This window comes from Prunus avium, chromosome 5, assembly GCF_965620075.1.
Source record: "Prunus avium chromosome 5, drPruAviu1.hap1.1, whole genome shotgun sequence".
NCBI classification, from domain to species: Eukaryota; Viridiplantae; Streptophyta; class Magnoliopsida; order Rosales; family Rosaceae; genus Prunus; species Prunus avium.
The window spans coordinates 18,174,185-18,185,369 of NC_142288.1; the positions used below are offsets into that span (position 1 = coordinate 18,174,185).

The following is an 11,185-nucleotide window of genomic DNA, read 5'->3' on the forward strand; positions in this document are numbered from 1 at the left end:
TACATTCGACTCTTCACATCCATCAATAATGGGTGTCCAATCGACTTCTCAACAAATTTGTCATACCTGAATTAAAACACAAAACGAAAACAAAATGTCAATAAAAGGCATATAATAGAAAACAAACCTAAAAAACTTAAGAAACCTCACCGTATAGTGACACATTCATCAAAACATTTGAAAAAAATCATCCATTTATGGCCATGTTGATTTCATAAACAATCAAAAGTGGACTTTAACATAGTTCGAAAGCCCTTTAAGTCATGCTTTTTTTAAAAACTAGAACTTTGAGGTTACCAAGATTTCTTCCTATCTCGATTATGTTGAGATCATTGCCACAAAAAACATAACTCTCCTGCCTATGAAGACCACCATGGAAAATTCACACCACTTTGACAACGACATCTCTCATATCTATAATAACATAGAGTCCAAAATTCATCAAAGACTCGCTAACACAAAGACTCTCGCGTAAATTTTGTTTGAAAAGCAAAAACAAAATGGGTATAAAATGTCTCTAGCTTTCGCACGTATCAAGTTAAACATGCGCTCTGTATACTCCTCTAATGCACTAACATAAATCATCTTAACATCTCTAGCTAAACCTTTTTCTCTAAAGAGAAATTGGCCATCGTTTCTAAATCTCTCAGTGGAATAATTTGTAGTTAAGGTAAACTTCCAAAACTTGCACCCAACGACAAGATCCAGTGAACTAATTGTTTTGCACTCCATTGTAATACATTTAATAAATTACTCTTCTTTTTCTAAAGTTGGCCGTAATACTGGATAATTCAAATGTAATCTCAAACACAGCAGAGTTGATATGTTCTATATCTGACTTCACAAATCTATGGGTTGCATTCAAAACTCAAAATAAACAAATAAAATTGAGTTATTCAAATTACTTGCTTATTTTAATTTAGGAGTCAAATACGCAAGTACCAAATAATTTGATTTTGATTTGTGCATTCCTACAAATAATTTTTTTTGTCACAATCACAATTAGGGCTGGGCACGATCCGGTTTGGATCAATTTTCTTATAAAATTGGAATTTGAACCGAAAATAAAGACCGGTTCGATCCGGTCTGGTTTTGACAAAAATCCACAGATAAAACCGAACCAATCCACACCTGCCTGGATCCGATTCGGTTCCCGGTTCTCACAGTTTTGGGCTTAAACATCACAATTGGCCCAATTCCCATATTGAAACAACCACTATTCTTTGACAAAAATAATAAAACAATCCAATATTAAATTTAAAATTACAACCTAACAACAAAATACACATAATTAAACAAATTAAATTACAATCAAATTTAAAATTATAACTGCATTCTTTTGTTCTTTTGTTGCTGCATCTACAGGGCTTCAAATGAAAGAACATATTCAATTTTCTGCAACATCTTCATTTTTATCTCTGCTTCAGCCTTCCTTTTTATCCATGCAGCTTCAGTACATATTCCAAAGAGCAATAGATTGTCAATTGTTGTAACTTCATTTTCTTTTCCTGAATAATAATGAATGAATGAACTCTAATCTAAAGTTGACAACAATGTTCAAAGATTTAGATGCCACTGGGGAATGATATCTGGCATAGAGAACACATCTGTCAAAACAAAACAGGAAAAAATCGAGAAAAAAAAAAAAGAATCAGATCTCAGTAACAACATCAGCACAAAATCACAGAAAATATCAATACCCATATGAGAAGAAACAGCTGAAATCAAAAGTAAAATAAAAGCATCAAAAGAAACACATATCATTGAGAAAAAAAAAATACAAATCTGTACAACGTATTAGAGAGTGAAAGAGACGATGTCCTGGCAGACGCGGTGGCGTTGGGCTGAGAGATCGCAAAGAGCAAAAAGAAGAAGGTAGAAAAAGAAGAAAAAAAAAGGTAAGAAAGAGTCGGTAGCACTGAGGAGAGAAAAGAAGAAGAAGAAAAAAGAAAGAAGAAAGAAGAAGAAGACAAAAAAAACAAAAACAAAAGACGAAGAATAGAAGAAAGAGTCGGCACAGCACAGAGTTGGGCTTGGTACAAATGAATATAAAGAGTTGGGCTTGGTTAAGAAATAGAGTTGGGCCTGGTGAAATGGTTAACAAATGGAGTTGGGCCAATTTATTTATTTGACTTTTGAAGTTGAGCTTGGTGTGGAGATGTCTAACAATATAAAATTATATATATTTTAATTTGACCAGTTTGGTTCGGCCCAGTTTGATTTTTGAAGGCATGGAGTCGGAACCAAAACCGGTCCAAACTGGTCCGGTTCGATTTTTTGACCGATTGTTGACTTTTTTGTCAACTCGGTTTTTCTCTGTTTTTTTCGGTGCGGTTCGGCTCGGCTTTCCGGTTTGCCGGTTTGAATGCCCACCCCTAATCACAATGTACATACACATCAAAATAATCCAAAATTTGGAACTAATCATGCCCATATGTTATTTTACATTCTTCCCATATATTTTTTTTCTCATTAAACTATTTAATAGATGCTAAAGCTTGCATCCGGAAATACCACCATTTGACCTCATTTGACTTGGATAATTGCACATGCTACTTTATTTATTTATCTATTACTATCACAAATAATCATACATTCCAACCAGCTTTGCTAGGTCCACATCTGTTACAAGGTCATCATCTGATGCTAGTATAACTCTATCACGGTCATCATCTTCATACTACACAGTTTTCTACAATTTAAAAGAAAATTAGGATGAGAGAACTCCAAAGTCAAATTCAAAAACCTTTAAAAAAACATGTAAATTTTCATCTAAAAAATACCAAAATTTGAGAAAGGTTGTTGTGGGAACCGAATTAATTCGTAACCCTAGGTCAAATAATTCCTTCCATTTGGGGATTATTTGACATAATTAGGAATTATTCAATTTAATTGGTGATTACCCAATTAAATAGAATGTTACCTAGTTAGGTTGAGGATTGATTTGATTCCTACGAATATTCTCAATCAAAGGAGGAGTTACCTAATTAAATTAGGTATTGATTTGATTCCTACCTTGATTAGGGATTTGATTTAAATCAAATAAATCAAATCCCTAATTAGTCAAATCTCGCCAAATTGGGGAGGAATAATTCCTTTCCATCTACGGAATTATTCCTCTGAAACCCTAGCTCCCGAGACCTCTATAAAAGGATGGCCACACACAAGGGTTGAGGTACGTCTAAAATTACTACCAAATCTCTGCAAAAATTATTTCTCACAAACCCTAGCCGCCACTCTCTCTCTCCCTTTTATACAAGGCTCCGGCCTCCACTCACGGTTCCGGCCACCCGGTTTTCACCACACATACATATTCCCGTACCCTATTTTAGTTATCGTTTCTCTATAGATCAATTGAACTGACTTAGGCATCGGAGGGCCTTTGGCCAACACCCCCCGGGTGTGGTCCTCTTATTGCTATTCATTTTGCAGGGAGAAAGAGAGGCAGAGAAGACGAAGGAATGTGTCAACCGAATATTCCCGTGGGAGGAAATTTACTACCACAAATTGGTGCTTTCATTGAGAGCACGAGATATACTCAAAGCGTGCTCCAAACCTATTTTCCAATCCACCAAAGCCTTCCAAACAACAATGGTTGGAAGCAAGATGACGAGAGGCAAAGCCGCCGCAATGGCTCAATCCGCGACAGCCCAAAGCCACTCCACTCATGATCCCGCGATCGACATAGTGGCGCCACCACCTCTCACCACCGCGACTGCCACTGCAGTTGCCCAAGGCCCTTTGGCCGGATCTAGCCACCCTCGTGGCTCCACCGCCGAGCATGGTGGAACCTCCCATCAAGGTGGGCTCGTTACCATCGCCTACCTAGGCCCAATCTTGGAGCAACTTCAAGCGTTCCCTCCGTTGCCTCCACGCTCGACGCACGCTCCAGCTACACCTCTCATGAAACCCGAGCCCGTATGCAGTTGGGCTCCACACACTTCTCTCCTCCCGATCCACGAAGTCAAGTAGACCTTAATCAAAAAGTTGACCAGCTAGCTCAGAAAGTTGACTAGCTCCTCAACCATATAAACTTAGCTCAAAACCTTGGCCTTGGACCACTAGGCGAAGAGAGAAGGATGGACGACTGCGCCACCAGGCAGATCGACGGGTGCCGAGCAGGTCGAGCAGGCATGAGCAGACAAGGAGAGGGACAACAACGTGATCAGCTCGCCAACATGTTGCAAGCATCAGCAAGCCACACTCAGAGCAACGTGCGAGGAAGGCTGAGCCCACGACTTGACGTCCGCGCCCGCCTGGGCCCGCAGAGGAATGTTCTTCAAAGGCTAGGCTCCCAGGGAGGTCAACTTGACAACCTTCACGGTGAGGATGGCGAGGAAAGGCGCTCTGCTGCTCACTCTCGAAGAACCGATTCTCGTCGACAAGCTACGGAGAATCACTCGCAAGCGCAGTCTACCAACACGCCGCCTAGGCAACGTAGCCGAGAAGCGCGAACCTTGCGAATCAACGAGGAGGTCGATCAGCGTCGCCCAAATCGCAAGGGTCGCCAATGTGTCCAACCAGCAATGCATGCAGAAGACGTCAAGAAGCTTGTGAATGACCAACTACGAGACTTGAAAGCCGGCGGGAACTTCGAAGGTGCCCTACGCAAGGAGATGGACCAAGCAAACTCCACGCCTTTCACTGTCGAAATTGAGCAGGCGGCTCCCCAGAAGCAGTTCTCGACGCCTTCGTTTACGCCCTTCAAGGGTTGAGGTATGTCTAAAATTACTACCAAATCTCTGTAGAAATTATTTCTCACAAACCCTAGCCGCCACTCTCTTTCTCCCTTTTACACAAGGCTCCGACTACCTGGTTTTCACCACACATACATATTCCCGTACCCTATTTTAGCTATCGTTTCTCTATAGATCGATTGAACTGACTTAGGCATTGGAGGGACTTTGGCCAACACCCCCCGGGTGTGGTCCTCTTATTGCTATTCATTTTGCAGGGAGAAAGAGAGGCGGAGAAGATGAAGGAATCTGTCAACCGAATATTCCCGTGGGAGGAAATTTGCTCCCACAGTTGTTGCGGTCAATGTCATCACTCATTCACTGAATAACTATGGTTATAAGGTTTGTCAAACTCTGAATATCTGAAAAGAAAGCCATAACAAAGAAAACTCGGTCAAACGATAATGTTAGATGGTCAAACTATTCTTGTTGAAAAAAAAACCAGTGTTATTTCAAAGCTACCACACACACAAATATATATATATATATATATATATATATATATATATATATATATATATGGAGTAATATGATGAGTAATTGTGACAAGGAACATACTACAAGTAAATCTATGCATCTGTCCCCTTTCATCTTCAACTTTGAAAGCAAATGTGGTAGAAAAATTTGACGACGTAAAGAAAAGCGACCTCCTTGTCTTTGCTCCCATAGAAGCAACATTAAGATGACAATGAAGTTGTGTAAATATATATATATATGTAAAAAAAAAAAGAAGTCAAACATCATGTTAAAATAGAGAACATCATGTTAAAAATGGAGTTGGTATGATCTATCTTTGGTATCCAACTATTAAAAAATAATGAATACAACTTTAACTAGCAAAATGGTATGTCCTAGTACAAATCCGATACACAAAATAGTACATCCTCATCTAATAAAAAAGACTAAACTTAAACCTATCATTGAAAGATAAGTTGGCTTACGATTAAGGAATGTGAGAAGAAGGTAGATACAACTTTTAATTTAACCTCACGTGTATCTTACTAGGGTGTTTTATGCCCATGGATGCTAATTTTATGCAAACGAAATACTTCTTCGAATTTGAGTAATAGTATTGATATTGAAGGTGGTACTTAGATAGTCTGTTATGACAAGTTTGATTACACTCTATTGACTTTTATGTAGGAACAAAAATTTGAATAAGAACAAGATTATAATCAAGAGTCAGAGAGATTGTCACGTTCATTACTTGAGGAATATTATTCGTTAAGTTTTTTTAATTATTTGTTTTATTCTTTCATCTTAACAATGACTAACTTATGTTGTCTGTTATTTGTTAGGCAACTATTAGAAGCGATTTTTACTACTCATGGAGCATGTCTTTTTCATAACGGTTTTCATAAGAAAACAAGCTACATAAACATGAGGAGGATGTTGTGTCTATTGCTACGGAGGAGGATGTTTTATCTATCGCTCCGGAGGTGGATGTTGTGTTTATAATTCTAAAGGACGATGTTGTATTTATCGCTCCAGAGAGGGATGTGGTGTTTACCGATACGGAGGATGTTGTGTTTGCCGTTGCATATCGGATTTGTACTCATCGTATTTTGAATTTAAAAATGGAGTTGGTTTGATCCAACAGTTCTTTTTTATACCGTAGGTTATCCAACAAGTAAATAGCGATGAGTACAAATTTGATACGCAAAATGATAAGTCCCAGTACAAATACAATATGCAAAATGGTACATCCTCATCTAATCAAAAAACCTAAAGTTAAACCAATCATAAAACACCACCCATACCCTCATCATCATTAACAATTTCATAATATCATAACATTCGTTGATAGAAACTTGTCAATAGCAATTTTTACAAGCAAAATGTAACAAAAATAAATTCAAATACTTAAGGAGGACGCTTGCAACCATCGTATAAGGAGATCTCAACAACAAATCATCAATTTCATCCTCCTCGAAGGTAACCCCAATTCGATCCTTTACAAACAGATTGAGATGAGCCCCAAATCGTTTTTCTAATTCCTCCATGCGTCGTTGAGAAGTCTGTTGTATCAGGCTTGGCTCTGCACTCTCTACACGTCCTCAGAAGATCTTACGTCGTTGCCGTCACAGTCAAGAAAACCTAGAAAAAGGCTCTAGAAAACTCTAGAAGACACGACATTTTTCTCCTTGCGAGAAAACCCTAAAAGACGCATTAATTAGGACTAGGGGTGGCGCGGTCCGGTTCGGTCCGATTCTCGCCTCAAACCGGAATCGAAATTGGTACTATTTAACCGGTCCGATTTAGGCAAAAAAATTTCAAAATCGACCGGTTTCGGTTTTTGAACCGGATTATTAATTTATTATTATTTTTAATTTGTTTTTACTTTTTTTAATTAAAAAATTATAATAAATAACTTATTTTTTTGGCTTAAAAATTAACAAATAATCCAATTCATACATTTAGAAATTTTTTGAAGTTGAACTTGGAAAAATAGTGATTATAACATTTAAAATATGGCATTAGATTTTAAAATTTTGAAAAAAAAAAAAATAATAAATATGACCGGTTTGGTCCGGTTCGGTGCGGTGTGGTGTAAAATTGGAATGAAACCGGTGGGAACTGGTTCGGTCCGATTTTGATCCAATTTGTTGACTTTTTTGGTCAATCGGTTTTTTTTCACCGGTTCAGTTCGGTGTTCCAGTTTTCCGGTCTCGATGCCCACCCCTGATTAGGACTAACTTATGTTGTTTGTTATTTGTTAGTCAACTGTTAGAGACAATTTCTAAATGGCTTTATTGCACCAATGCCTCCTGAAACTTTCGATCAAATCCCACTTTGCCCCCAAAACTCAAAATGACCCGCTTTCATCTCTTGGCCTAGATTTGGTGACCTACTTTTCCCCCTACCATCAACTCCATCCAAAAGTCTGTTAACTTTGATTGACAAGACCCGACCCAAATTCCACTTTGGAATTTGAGCCGAACCTTTTGCGTGTCCGACACCTGGCGGGTGCCATGCACAAATGACCAAATTGCCATTCTAACAAGACAAAAGCTTCTTTAGGGTTTGACTTCTATTGAAATTTCAACAGAGTCTCCCTTGTAGCTATACGTTACCTAAAACTTTACACCTGCACAAAAAGCAATTTTATAACCCAATAGTTCAGAATGCATCAAGTTTACATTCAAACAATTTAAACTACCAAACCAAATGGCCTCAAGCCTTACAACAATCCTAGGGCAATTTCTCATAGCAATACTAGTTGGATTAATTTACAAGTAGAATTCAATTATACAGAAACCCTACATAGTGAAAGGGTGGAGCGGAATGTGGGGTCTGCCCTGTGGTGGCGCTCTAGTACACGATTACTGCCTGGGGGCACAAAACATTTGAAAATGTGAGTGGACAAAAATAAAGTTTTGTAAAATAGAATATTAACATGCTAACCCCACTGTTAAAACATTTAGAAAACTTCAATTATATTTTGTTCATATATATTGGTACAGAATTTGCTAAGACATGCATATTTATATACATATTATTAATCATGCATTCAGTCAAAACATTGAGACTTTTTGAAAACATTATAAGGAAATAAATCTTTTCCACCGAGGTGTACCCATCATATATCCGACAATTCCTTGATTATCTACTTAATTTTCCCTAATTAATCCGTCAATTCCTTGTGTCACATGATGTGACACATCCTCGCAGGCCTCGGTAACAGAAAGTTGACCTGAGCCGCAATCCTCGCAGGATTCAAGGGACATTTAGTCCACCTGATCCACATTCCTCGCTCCGCAAAGTCTGGACATCCTTAAGACTCGTGGGGCCACTATCAAACGTGCTGACATATCCGAAGGCAACATTATAATCGAAGGCAACATTATAATCGAAGGCAACATTATAATCGAAGGCAACATGGGTACCTATAGTGGTTTAAAAACATTTACTGGAAAATTATAAAACTATTCCTCATTCCATCCGTAAATCCTATTGGCATTATCCTTTCTACTCTCCAAGCCAATTTTAAATATGACAGAATATAACTAAAAATATTTGAATTTAAATACTTATGTTTGGAAAGTAATAGTCATTTATAACTCATTCAAGATTAAATTATGAAACTTTAATCGCATAAAAACATTTACAAAACAAAAGTCCACTCACTGGACGTCCGAGCAAGCTTGCCCCTTTAAGGGTCCCTCTTGCGGGTCTGATGGTGCCCAAGTACCTATTTAAGTCATTAAAAATATTTAATTAACAAAATTGCTCAATAGAATTATTTAATCCAAAACCCTGACCCCCGGCTTCTAAAAGTGCGTGTAAATAGTTTAAGACCATTCCTATGCCCACTTAAACATTTCAGACGATTAGAACGGTTTGAAAAGACCCAAGACTCAATAAACGATAAATTTCTTGAAATAGTCAACCCGGGACCTCGTGGGGTCCATGACCTCCAATTATCAATCCGAAAGTTCCTATAGGTTCCACACCTTTTAATAACCATGTTCTACAAGTGTGGTCCAATTCGAACGGTCAGATTGCTCACGATCGTACGATCGGACGATTATCATTTAATTAAACTTTAAATTGTTGAATCGGCACATCCGGGGCTCCGATTCACGATCTGCGAAATCCTGTACGATACTAGGAATGCCTAGATCAACATATATTAAATTGGAGATGATCCAACGATTCAAACATATCGAACCCGGATGACGCGTAATAGGCATAATCCGTTCGAGGTTCAAACGAATTCCGAATTGGAATCCGAGCACACCTACGTGCTCGTGACAACACGAGGATCACATCAGGAAAAAATGTGGCCTCACCACCTTGCCCACGCGCCGGCAGCGCGTGGGTGTGGAGAGTAATTTTCGACGACGGAAAACTCCACACCGCCGGCCATGCTTCCTACCACAGCTACTTCTCGAGGCAGGGATCATTTTATTCAACTACGGGGAGGTCCAATTTGGATGTCAACTGTCCGGAATTTCGATTTGAAATCCGGCCAAAACCTAAGTTTCAAAATTGGGTTCCTAAACGCAAGTATCATTTAATTCCTACCCAACAGACATCTAGGGCTTGGAAAAAGAGTGAGAAACCTCACCTGATCCGCCTGAAATGGGCCGCGGTTGGAGCGGCGCAACGGCGGGGAGAAATCAGTTCGAACCAGTCGATACCACCGGCGAGACTTGAGTATTCCGATCCGGAAAACTGGTGGTTCGTGATCGTGGGCTTGAGCCGGTTCAAATGGGATTGGTGCCGGCCCTTGCTGTGGCCGGAACTGAGAGAATCGAAGAGAGAGAGAGAGAGAGAGAGAGGATCGCGCGAGCGTGAGGAGAGAGAAAGGGGTTCCGGGTTTTTCTAAAATCCAATTTAAAAATATTTACAAGTTTGCCACTGTACTGTTTTTTATCGCAACTTTTTCGTTACAACTCCGATTCGAGCCCACTACGTGTCTACGGATTCATCTCGACAACATAGAACATGTGGAATTATTATCCAACTTACTGCATTTCTTCTTATGACATGTGGCGGATTGCATTGGACATATTCCATATGTCTTCCGTCTATTGGATGGTACACCAACCACGTGGTGTACCGGGAACACTCAAAAATTACTCCTACGCTACGGTCCAATTGAAATTTCCAATTTCTTTCCCGGTAAGAAAGTCAACTTTTATACTAATAAAATATTCCAGGGGCAAAATAGTCTTTTCTCAGAATAAATTAGTAATTAAAAATTAATTTAGATTCGGGTAGTTACATTAATGATGTGGCAAGTGGAGCCCACCTCTAGATAGATTACAAAATATAATTAAAAACATAAAAAAAACTACATTTAAAAAGTAACAACAAAATTAAAACAAACCCAGCACTCCCCTTCTCCCCTCATCCCACCCCCCATTGCAGAACCCAGAATCAAGCCCCACAGACCTCCCCTCATCCCCCACCCGCAACCTCATTTCTTCTAACCACAACCCACAAACCCCCGTTCATGTGGTCCCCATGACCATCACTCACAACCCACCTTGCGAAAAGAGAGATTGAGCACCCCCCAACTGCAAAAACCCATAACTCATCCCGCAACCCTGCCCCCCCTCTTTCTCTTGCACACAGAAAATGGAACCCATCGTAGCAGCACACCCTAGATCTCAACGCTATCACCATCGCAACCCAATCTCCACCATCACCATCCTCCCTCTCTCTCTCTCTCTCTCTCTCGATCTCCAACCAACTTCAAATCTGAGTTGTTTGACGTGAAAACCGAAGTCAGTGATGGTTTTACAAGTTCAATTGCAATTTCAATTCTATCTCTCCTTATTCACGTTCCTACTTATCTCAACTTTGATGTGTATGATTTGGAGCTTTTTTGTATTCATTGTAACTTGGAATTGAAGAACAACGTTAGAATTTTTTTCTTTTTTAAAATCAAAACAAAGCTTGAAGTTATGGGTTTAAATCTATTTTGGGTCGAGCCTGGT

The 11,185-nt window shown here is 39.2% G+C and overlaps 1 long non-coding RNA gene across 1 annotated transcript; it reads right to left on the reverse strand.

Moving 5' to 3' along the window:
- Positions 1–1,316: 1,316 nt before the first annotated feature.
- On the reverse strand, positions 1,317–1,929 carry LOC148294442 (uncharacterized). The gene is made up of 2 exons (XR_015835685.1): positions 1,792–1,929; positions 1,317–1,607 (listed from the first exon to the last, which is right to left on the reverse strand). It is a non-coding gene; the product is annotated as an uncharacterized LOC148294442 (long non-coding RNA).
- Positions 1,930–11,185: the final 9,256 nt, after the last annotated feature.